General features: G+C 34.7%; 2 long non-coding RNA genes across 4 annotated transcripts; one reads left to right on the top strand and one right to left on the bottom strand.

Moving 5' to 3' along the window:
* Window positions 1–1,827: 1,827 nt before the first annotated feature.
* Window positions 1,828–11,621, bottom strand: LOC116411077. 2 transcript variants are annotated; one of them, XR_004222818.1, is made up of 3 exons: window positions 11,135–11,621; window positions 2,552–2,750; window positions 1,828–1,914 (listed from the first exon to the last, which is right to left on the bottom strand). It is a non-coding gene; the product is annotated as an uncharacterized LOC116411077 (long non-coding RNA). The 2 variants fall into 2 exon arrangements; XR_004222817.1 differs by having other exon boundaries at window positions 1,835–1,914; window positions 2,573–2,750.
* On the top strand, window positions 1,897–6,189 carry LOC116411076. Of its 2 annotated transcripts, XR_004222816.1 has the most exons (3): window positions 1,897–1,985; window positions 2,592–2,669; window positions 4,568–6,189. It is a non-coding gene; the product is annotated as an uncharacterized LOC116411076 (long non-coding RNA). The 2 variants fall into 2 exon arrangements; XR_004222815.1 differs by lacking the exon at window positions 1,897–1,985 and having other exon boundaries at window positions 2,581–2,669.
* Window positions 11,622–12,072: the final 451 nt, after the last annotated feature.

A 12,072-nucleotide genomic window follows, 5' to 3' on the forward strand; every position in this document is an offset into this window, starting at 1 on the left:
CAGGCAGAGCAGGGAAATATTCACTTGTTTGACGATCTCACCAAACAAGCAGATCTTTCAGTGTATGACGAGCCTCGTACACCTCCTCCCAAAAGGATTTTCCATAATGTAAGGGGGTCATTTGGGGTCCTACTCCATACACGGGTCATTAGACTGCTAGCAAAGGCCAAGTTGACAGTGTATGGGCCCTTTAATTTTGTATAAATCATTTATTCTTTAAAACCATAATCAAGGTTTGTTACATATAAGCTGCTTTTACATATCTTCATAGGACAGAATATATTACATTGGTTCCAAAATACATCTATCTCTGCTGTATATGTTATACACATACTCACTCCCAACAAAAAAGTCTGTATTACTTATACCCACTGTTAACTAAAGGAAAAAAACATCCACCAGAAAAGTAATTTTATTCTTTACATGGATATACTGTATATATATTTATATATACACATAAATATATATTTTTATTTTACATGTCTTTGTGCTTTTATATAATGCCGTACAAGTATGTGACCTGTTATCCAGAATGGCCAAGACTTGGGGTTTGCCAATTAAGGGATCTTTCTGTAATTTGGATCTCTATACAGGGATAGGACCCGTTATCCAGAATGCTCGGGACCAAGGGTAATTTGGATCTCCATACCTTAAGTCTACTAGAATATCAATAAAACATTAATTAAATCCAATAGCATCCAATAAGGATTAATTATATCTTAGTTGGGATCAATTACAAGGTACTGTTTAATTATTACAGAGAAAAGGGAAATCAATTTTAAAATTCTGAATTATTTGATTAAAATGGAGTCTATGGGAGACGGGCTTTCTGTAATTCTGAGCTTTCTGGATAACGGGTTTCCAGATAAGGAGTCCGATACCTGTACTTTAAGGGGGCCATTTACTAACCGTTAGATTTTTTTTGTTTTCTGATTCAGATTTTAAGTGCAAAAAGTCGCTAGAAAAAAAGTTGTGACTTTTTCGAGATTTACTATACGTCCAAACGGCTATAACTTGCCGAGATCATTTAAAAGTCAATGGCAGATGTCCCTTCCCCTTCCTGAAAGATCCTTCTTTTTCCTTGAAACTTTGGATTTTGGTTGTTAGTGTGAAATTTTTTTTGGGGGGGGGGCAGCAATTAGAAAAAGTTGCAGTTTCTACGACTTTTTCCCATGCTGACTTTTTTTTTTTATTTTTACGTAAATGTCATTTGTGACATTTGTGGAAATGAGTTAAGTCAAATTTTTAAAATAAAAAAATGAGAAATGTTAGGAGTTTTAGTAAATCTTCCCCTAAGTCTATTAAAAAATAATTTAAACACTAAATAAACCCAATAATATTGTTATGCCTGCAATAAGGATTAATTATATCTTGGTTGGGAACAAGTACAAGGTACTGTTTTATCATTACAGAGAAAAAATGAATCAATTTTTGAAAATGTAAATTATTTGATTAAAATGGAGTCTATTAGTGATGGCCTTCCTGTAATTTGAAGCTTTCTGGATAACAGTTTTCCAGACAATGCATTCCATACCTGTTTAAAATAAGGAAACATCTGATTAAAGGTTTATTATATTCTAATAAAGTGAAATTTGCTTTGCAGATGCTTGATTCATTCATTAATTCATTCATTCATTTCATCATGAAAGCATATACATATTTGCTTTTAAAATAATCTGTCAATTTTTTTTCAACATAATTGCTTTGATTGATATACTTGATAAACAGATAAATAAAAAAATATTAAGTATGTTGTCATGTATTAGCATTGTCTTCAAATCTGATTGACCAGCTAAATTTAAGCACATTCTCAGCCCCCACACTATAAAACCAAGGGCAGTCAGACTAAGGCATCCTTCTTCTTCCCTTGCAAGGTGCGTATGGCAGTACTGATCCCAATCGACTGATTCAAACCTGTAGAAGACAGGACATTTATTTTATTTTGCATAAAACAAACTGCAATTCAACAACTTGCAATATACAGTGTAAGGTTTTAACTTCAATTACTCAATTTCTATTAATATTTATTTTCTATCGTATTTTAATTAGACATTTTTTTCTTACACTGCAATTCACTACTTATGTATAGCTGTGTATTTATACTGTGCTGTATTTGCATCAAACAGTGTCGCAGATGCCTATTTTTATCCAAAGTATGTAACTAAATGTAATATTTATAAAGCAGAATTTGTAAATATATATATATATATATATACATGCACACACACACATGTACATTTTGCAAACAAATCCTGTGAGTGCTAAAAATTATTTGACTATCTCTACACACTCAAACACCCAGGTATATATATATATTTATATACATGTTTAAATAATGTCAGTCTTTGCAATACAGTAACAAATACAACAAAGAGAAATAAAAAAACAACAACATAATCAACCTTTTTTTTATCAGTCTAGCCCAGTGCACTAATTCCTGTATATACAGTACGGCACACATAAATGACTTCAAAGGCTGAAGGGAACCGCATGCAGGGAGACTGATCCATCCAATAATTAGGATCCCCTAAGTATATGCTGTGACACCAACCTCTTCATGAAGTTTAAGTACCTTTTCGCTTTCCTTCCAGAAAAAAAATCCCCTCTGTTCCAGTCAGATCACACCAGCCTGGCATGGGATGCTGCAACTTGCTTGCTGGATGAGCAAGGTAAGGTTTTTCCTTCTCCAGCATCTCTCTTCTTTGTTATTTAGCATCTTTATCGTCTGTTTTGTCTTCTGTTGTGCGTCACTTGAATTATTGACAGATGGATAGGGAGAGGGGTGGAATAAACAAAAAGAAACAAAAGAGCTTAACAAAGAATATGAAATGACAAAGTTCTAAATGATTATATGCCATGGAATTGTTATGTGATTCTTCCTGGCGAGGTCAAGTTTGCTTGTAATTTGTTGAATAAAACACATAACAAACCGAGGATCAGATTCCCTAACATTAAAGGACAAGTGCAGATAAGATGCCGGTTGATTGACTGCTTTAGAATAGAAGTTGCCAAGCAGATTGCCTCAATCCTGCAGCACTTGTGGTATCCTCAAATTTAAGATGAGGCACTTACACATCTGAAAATCTCTAAACATTTTGAATTCTTACGTCGCTCTACAGGAGAAACCCTCATTTGCTTATAGTTAGAATGTCAATTCATGATTATACTGGGACACATGAATCTGCTCTGAACGGCATATGTCTACACATATTTTGTTTTGCTCGGGTAGGTGAAGGTCTAAAACTGAATCCAAATGGTTTCTTTTAGTCCCTCTTATTAATTTAACTGAAATTGTACATTTTTTAGGATTGTTTCTAAAACCATACACAATCTAAATAAGATTAAGTAGTCACATTTACACTATATATATATATAGAGAGAGAGAGAGAGATAAACTAATAGCAATGTATTGTTATGTATGTCTATGATATTATATCATATTATTATATCTATAGATTTTATACCAATCAATACATAGATATATGTATGTATATAATGTGTGTGTGTATATATATATATATATATATATATATATATATATATATGCACACACATACATACACACCTAATCACCATCACCAAATTTTAATTTATTTTATTTAAATTTTATGGTACTTCTAAACTGAGACCTTGAATTAAAGATGTACGTAAATTGAACTGTTTGCTTTATTTACTTAAATTTGCAGGTGTATGTATATATATATATATATATATATAATGAACAGAGAGGAGCACACCCTTTACTAAACCAAATGCCCTGGGTGCAGGTAAAATATAAAGAAAGGGTACTATACACACAGGGACTTAATGCAAAGAAAAAAGTGTTCATTGAAAAAAATCTATATATATACACATACAAACTGTGGGGTTACAAAATATGATACGTAGAGAGCGTATGCAGACAGTGATATATAAAACACACTAGAGAGAATATGATAAATTAAAAAAAGAAATTAAATGCCTACAAACCCTATAACTATTACCGATAAAAATAATCTGCAGCACCATGACTGAATACACGCAAAGGCCAAACAGCAGCACATTTGGATGGAATACAGAGAGGGGTTTTACAAAATCCAGCCCGATTCTTTACACTTGTACTAGGGAAGGTTTTGTTTACTGTCTTCATGGGGGTCTCAGTACAACATTTCTGTGCAGTGCAAAAGGCAAAGCAAGGGTTAAACAAAGGCCCATCTCTCCTTTGCCTCTGGCAGAAGAGAGATTTGTAATTTCCTCCACTTCATAACCCGCAATGAATAGGTCTCTGGGACAGAGATTTCGGGAGCTAAAATTAACTGGTTAAATGCTGGGTCGGATGTAGGCTTGCCTTATTTTCAGGCCAGCTTGTGAATGTCATTATAACCCAAGATTGAGTCTAATGGAAATATCATCAGGAAACAATTACCCTTACAGACTATTCACTTTCCCTTACAGACACTGTCATTTGAGAAATAGGATCATTTAATTTCATACGGGACTAAATAACACCCAACAGCTTTAAATTGCCAGTTTCTTAAAAACCACCCATTGGAATAAATTGCCACGCTTCTCTCTTCCCTTTTCACAGGAACATTATGAGAATCAAGGCTTTATGGAAACTATCAAGAATCCAATAATGCTGGCCAGGCACACCCTGAGAGATGACTGAGTCTTGGGCTGTCATAATGACAACTTGATCTTGGATTTCTGTACTTTGTACAAATACATATATTTTTGGTCAAAATCTGTTATTTTTATATAATTTTCCTTCTCTGAAACATAAAAGTAATATCAAAAATCAAATACATCATTTCATTTTTTCCTGATTAGTACTAGGGGACATCTATTCAGTAGTACCTTGCACATTGTCTGGCAGGTTAAATGTGGAATACTGCAGCCAGTATTGTGCTGAGAAATGCCTGGGTCCTACTGCGTAGAAGCCATTTCAACCCCAAGGTCCACCAGTAAATGTTCCAGATATAAATTAAAGTGGATATTCTATTAAAACACCCCTTTCGAGTTACTGCAGTATCAAGTATGTGCAATATCAGGTTTGATTTATTTAAATAAAGGGGAGGCATAAGAAAATGAAATGGAACCCATCATTAGGAAGAAGAAAATATTATAAATACAGAGATAAGGTGCTAATAACAGAGAACAATATGGTATTAATATGGTGAGTAAGAGGTAATAATGGAAGAAATAAGAATTTGAAAGGTAATATGGAAGCATGGCCATCCTTTAGGGTGTTTGTGAGCAGTCACATGGGGCAGTATAAGTGCTGGTTCCATATTCTTCTAGAGACATGCTTGAAACACACAAATTACATTAAATGAGTATTTTTCGATATCATCCTCTAGGTGTGCACTGAAAGCCAAGATACTGTAGTGATTTTTCAAGCAGACAGTAGATAAAGGGACCACTGTGATTATACTTATTTTATTCTTATTCTGCCTTACTAATAGTCGATGGGCAGTCAGTGCACTATGTTGTTTGGAAGTTAAAGAGAGCATGTGAAAGTTCAAGCAGAAAAAAAGAAGAGAATGATTATAATGATAGGCAGGGGTTCTAAGAAAAAATAAAGGAGAGATAGAGAAATTAAGAGATGGAAATAATTTAAAAATAATACATAAACACATAGAATGTAAGTAATGGTAAATTCTAAGGGAGAAAGCTGATAAACTGAAAAAAAAATTGTTCTTGTGTGGTACATGGTAAAGTATAGATGGAACCATAAGGTGCAGTTTATTACAATGCCAAGAAGCTATTTACTATTTATACAAGGTCTGGCTACTGCATTTCCCAGAGAGCTCATATTCCCTACTATAAGTTTAAGTCAGAATCATTGGGGGGGGAAAGGGGGTTTTAGAGCGTGAATGGGTCAGTGATTCACTTAAAGAGTCAATGTAAACAACATATAATAGGTTATGCCATTTAGCTCATGACTGCTTTATGTTTAATTTAAAATGAGACATCCATAAGATCATATATAGTTATACCTTAATGGTCCAGTCAGCAAACAATGTCCTTACACAGGTGAATGTTTTATATCAGGGTTGTCTAGGTGTCCAGGGTCAAATGCTGACCCCTAAAGGATTTTTATGGTCCCAGCCTGCTCAAAAGATTTGGAAACTGGAATCAATTGTTTATTCTGTGTATAGTAACATTTGTAATTATATATTGAAATTAAAATATTTCCTTGGACTCTTATTCCTTTTGTTTATACTATTAATGTATTGTAATAAATGTGCAGTGCTGCATATACAAGTAGCTATATCTATTATAAAAAATAATTTCCAGTTCTCATTCAGCCTGTGTCAACATGTGCATTAAATATAAAAGAATTTGATGTTAGTGCCATTCGTTGCCAAAATATAGATTGCCTACTAACCTATGCTTGGACAGGGCATTGTCAATTTCCTCCCTTTGTTTCACAGAAACATACATTTTGATACTATACTCCGACCCAAAAATATGTGGGTTTTCAAATAATCAGGCCCAATATGTGTAAAAAGTTGGGCAGGACTGGTGTAAGCTAGATTTAGAGCTTTGGCACACTAGGAGCTGTCACTCAACATACAATAAATTGCGTTTGTCAATATCTGTCTCTATTGGTTTATGGGATCTGTTATCCGGAAACCCGTTATTCAGAAAGTTCCTAATTACGAAATGGCGTCTCCTATAGTCTCCATTATAAGCAAATAATTCTAATTTTTGAAAATGATTCCCTTTTTCTCTGTAATAATAAAACAGTACCTGTACTTGATCCCAACTAAGATATAATTAATCCTTATTGGAGGCAAAACAATCCTATTGGGTTAATTCATTATTTAAATGATTTTGTAGCAGATTTAAGGTATGGAGATCCAAATTATGGAAAGATCCTTTATCCGGAAAACCCCAGGTCCCGAGCATTCTGGTCCCATACAACATTTTCAGCCCTCCTATTGCCAACATATTCAAGGAACTTATAGCCCAGTGCATTTAATTACCACTAGTACTACCAGCAATTACATGGGTTTAAAAGTTACCCAGCATAGCCCTATATTATGCAGCTAGCTTTCTCTAAGTAGCCAGATAACATGTCAGCTTAAATATGGCATTTGGCCACCAGGGGCAAATGCCAGTAAGTGTGAATGCCAAAATGATCACTGCTGACAAACTCAGAGGCTCACAGCCAATGGTTGTATAACAGGAGAATTGTAGTAATTTCATTGCTCATCTGGTTGCTCATCTGGTTCTATGTGCAGTGCTGCCAATAGCTAACAGCAGAGGAAACTAAGCAAGCAGAAATGCTGTCTGCAGCAGTCACTTTAAAGTGTCTCTTTTGAAAGCAGTATGGCAAAATTAGGGCATGTAAACTCCATGATAGTGCTGATCTACTATGTGTTACCCAAATGTTGATGGAATACAGCTAACAACTCATGCAACTGCTTATTGCATATTAAGCATATCTTAAGCAAAAAAAGAGGGAGGAAAACAAGGCAAAAGAGAAGTGAAGGAACTAGGAGAGGAAATAGGGTGTCAACATGACTGAGGAGAAAAGTAGTCAAATCAAGGTTAAAAAGCGACTCTATTACTAGTCTTGAAAAGACAAAATCAGTAATCAGGAAAGTAAATGGGGGAAAATGCATAATAAGAGATTGTAAATTTGAGAATCATTCTAATGTGCAAATTCTGTACAGTGTTGTGCCTATTGGTTCATTGGTTAGCCCTGCGGAGTGTCTGACCAGAGGTTGGGAAATTACCATTCATCCCTGCGATCATGCTTCGCAACATCCATAAATGTCTAATAATAATTGCTTTGTAAGTAAAACATATGTGACCCTCTAATTTACAGCTGCTAATGATGCATTTCACTGACCATCAAGTTGGACTTTGGTTTTAATGCTTTATTAAGGTAGTCAGTATTATAAAGCATAGTTAAAATAAAAGTATATCTATTATTTTTAAGTAATTGTAAATAGTCTATTCAAATTTGCAGTTGTGTTTATGTTTGGACAATTTTCTTTTCTATTCTACTTCATTTTAAGCTGGAACTCCAACTGTGGGATGGTTTCTAGTCTTAGTGACACTAAAGGTGGCCATACATATTCACAATATTGTCACAATACATGCGCAGATTTTATTGTTATCCGTCCAAAATTTTATGACCTGTCCGAACGACTAAACGTCCAATCGCCATGGTATGAACATTATCTGGACGATAATTGGGAGCCCACAAAGTCCAAATATCTTACAAAACTATGTGTTATATGATTATATTGGTGCGTGTATGGCCAGCTTAAGAAGTTCAGTAGAATGACGCATTCTGACTAACTTAGACAATTGAAAGCTCTCATGGCAGGGACCCTGTCTGTTATTGGTTTGTTTCTGTTTATTTCATTGCTTGGGGGTAATGTAATAAAAGGTTTGTTCGAATTCTAGTAACCTGTACCAACAAAAAGCATGTAGCATTTAATTTGCTGCCGGTGCGTTAGTGGACTAATATAACCTCAAAGGCTGGTGGCATCCTTTTCAATAGCTTCTATCGTAGAGAAAATATTGATTCCTTTGCAGAAACCGTATATTTCTAAATAGAAAAATATTGTTGAATGAAGTCTGGTAATTGTGATTCTTAGGCTCTCATTATAGAAGCAAGGAAAAGCAATGCTGAACTTCTATGCCCAGTATTCACTGTATGCACTTTATATCTTGAGAGTGTATGGAGACTAATAACAAGTTGGTTCAGAACAATATTACTACAGAGCAATTCTCCTATTGGCGTAAATACTTTAAAAATCCAAAATTCAGAACAAACAAATGATATAACATTAACTCAAGCATTTGGTAACTATAAAATACAAGACCCCTTGTAGTTATAATGTAAAAAACAATAGTCTAACCAATGCAGGTTAAGTAAGCCTCAATAATAAACACCTATGCACTCAACAGCTGATATACTGAGCATACTAGGATGCACCTGGACTCCACAATAGGAGGATACTGTTACTTAATGCCATTATATGGTTGGTGAACCTCTTAGTGCCCTAGTCTGCCAGTTTTGTCCCTTTTGGGAGGAAAATTTTTACCCCTGCTAATTTTTTGGAGTCCAAGGACAGATGAGGCTGCACACAAATGTAAATAAATAAAATTATGGTTCCAAAGATTGACACTTTGGTCAGATAGAGTATTGGGCATCCTGGTTAAATAAAAGTGGATCTATAAAAATATGGTGCCAGTGATCCGAACTTGCATAAAATGTAGTACAGTTCATTCTTGTATTTACATAACCTGTATAAACTCATTCTGTCTGCAGGCCTGTGTCATTCATTATATATGTTTCTGTGCCATACCTGTTGATAAATTTTTATAGCCTTACAACAGTAACGTGAATTTTATGTTGTGTGTATATTGTATCTTCAAAGAGATCCAGCTCCCCAGCCCATGTTATAATATGTCATTCTTCTATAGTGTATCGTCAGTCCAAAATGTACGTAGTGTGGTCACATGATCCATGATAAGATGTATATTTTTATAAATGGTAGTTTGTACCTTTTACAGACCATGCTAAGATAATTTATACATTTGCATGAATATGCTTAAACATTGATTGTGTATATATTAATAATATATGTATGTCATGTTTACACAAACTAAGTAAAGGTATAGGACCTGTTATCCAGGATGCTCAGGACCTGGGTTATTCTGGAAAAGGGGTGTTTTCATAATTTGGGTCCTAATACTAAAAAATTATTTAAACATTAAATGAACCCAAAAGGACTATTTTTCCTCCATCTGTGGTTGGCTCATGGTGTCATTAAATACACATATAGACACACAAACTATGTATATAATATATAAATATATATATATATATATATATATATATATATATATATATAGAGAGAGAGAGAGAGAGAGATTAATATTGTATATTCACAGGCCATGAACTAATATACTTACAATCTGTGCACATTTCCACAGTACTGTTAATTGGTTATATGGGTATAATGCATGTGACCATGCTTTGATTTATTATTTAGCAAACATTACATGCCACATATTGTTTAGACATGTCAGTAGATGCTGGGTTAACACATGGGCCATGGTTTGACCCATGGCCCCTTTGTGGAAGGTTATACTGCCAACAGTTTCTATATGTAACCACCCCTCCCAGTATCCTTCAGAGATTATTCTGCCATTACAGTCTCCGTGTCCCTCAATACTATGGCTTATTTTGCCAGACTAGTGGCTCCTAGTCAGGATTTATGACTAAGATGCTCTAATTGTGATCTCTACTACAGACACTAATCAAGTAATTTCCCCATCCCAGCCCCATCAAATTGCTCTTTAGCTGTTGAACTGTGGAGTTTTGCTTCTCTTTTCACATGCTAATCACACCCATTCAGCTTCTCTCTGTGAGGCTATTTGTAGTGGAATAAATCTCCTTGTTTGCCTGCTGCATGATTAATTGATATTGTTGTATGGCTTTTGTTCAGGCTGCAGGGAACTGAAAGGCAGAGCATATTGGATGTGCGGACAAGAACACAGAACATCATTTCACTACTGAGGTCTTTTAAAGGTCGACAAATAGACTGATCACAGTATTCATTCCATTTATTTTTACTCATTATGAAATATGATGGAAGAATAAGCAGAACCACTAAATAGAGGGCATGCAAGAAAAGGCTCCAAATGGAAGAAACCAAAAGATAGCAGATCTTCTTAATATAACCAAACCATTTCTGTGGGGTGTGAGTCTGAATCGTGATTCCTATTGTTTCGTCTGCTCATGTATTTGCTGTACATTATAATTTATAAAATGCAAGCCACATATTTACAAAACATTTGTGCTATTTACAAGGTACGATGGTAGGATATTTAAAATTACAGCCCTTTCCCTAAATAGCCACAAAGGAACTAGACATTACATTTTAGGCAATACATTTGGCAAAGTAGCATTACAAAGATACAGTACAAAAACATCTATAATCATATATTATCAATGTGATTGATGGAAACAAGAGATAAATAGACAGAGATCAAGAAAGAGGGATGGATGATAGATAAAGAGACTTAAGTAATTATTAATATAAATCACAAGATTTGTTGTACTCCCCCTGTTCAAAACATTTTTTTTTTAAATAAGACTCCATATACAAATATTACACACCTGTAGAGGTCTCCTACTTCTCCATACCAGGAAACCTGAGACATTTCTTCATGAGACTCAGTGTAATTCACCCCTTAGCTGTTTACGAGTAGAAGCATGTGTTTTTACTGAGATCTCTTCTCAACAGTCACAGATGTACGACCTGTTAAGCCAAACATCTTACTTCTTTCTTTATTCATTTCAGTGAATGCAGTTTTTATTCTCTTGAGGCATTATTCCAAGTTTAGGGATTCAATTAAACAACTCCACAAGGTTCAGGCTTCTATACAAGCTCACTGCTTATTTCAAATATTTCTCTATGTTACGTTCTTAAACAAAAAAAGGGGGGGAAAAAAAGAAACAGTCTCCTTTCTTTTTCATTCTGTGCAGGGTAATTGATAGTCTCTATCAGAGGTCAGGATTTGCATAGGAATTAAGAGCCACAAATTAATTTAATATTCCATGCACATCTCCAATTATTTCTCCAGACCTTTGTCTGTGTCTCTGGCAGAGAGAAGGATCAGCTGCTCTTCAGGCAGCAACATCTGTGCAGTTAATAATCTGATAAACAGCTAATACAAATAGTTTCTGAATGATCTGCCAAGCTTAGGATTGATTTAACCATTTGTCAAAGCTTTATATGGTGTTAAAAAGAAAAAAAGAAGGTACTATCCCCTCAGGCGCTAACAATGTATGGATATCTGCAGTAGGTGGGGTTCATGGAAGCTTGCTCCCGAATCTAATAAATAAATATAGTTACATAGTGTTTTAATAACACCTTAAAGTAGTAATGGATGGCCTGTCAAATTGAAATCTCATTGAGCCATCTTGAAATGTCATATAATTGTTCCTGTTCACAGCACACAGTTGGGGTTTCAAAGATTGCCATATCTTTGTAAATATAATGTTAGGGCGACAGATGTGGTGATTAGTTGCCACAATTTTTTAACTAGTTGCGG

This window comes from Xenopus tropicalis, chromosome 5 (genome assembly GCF_000004195.4).
Source record: "Xenopus tropicalis strain Nigerian chromosome 5, UCB_Xtro_10.0, whole genome shotgun sequence".
NCBI classification, from domain to species: domain Eukaryota; kingdom Metazoa; phylum Chordata; class Amphibia; order Anura; family Pipidae; genus Xenopus; species Xenopus tropicalis.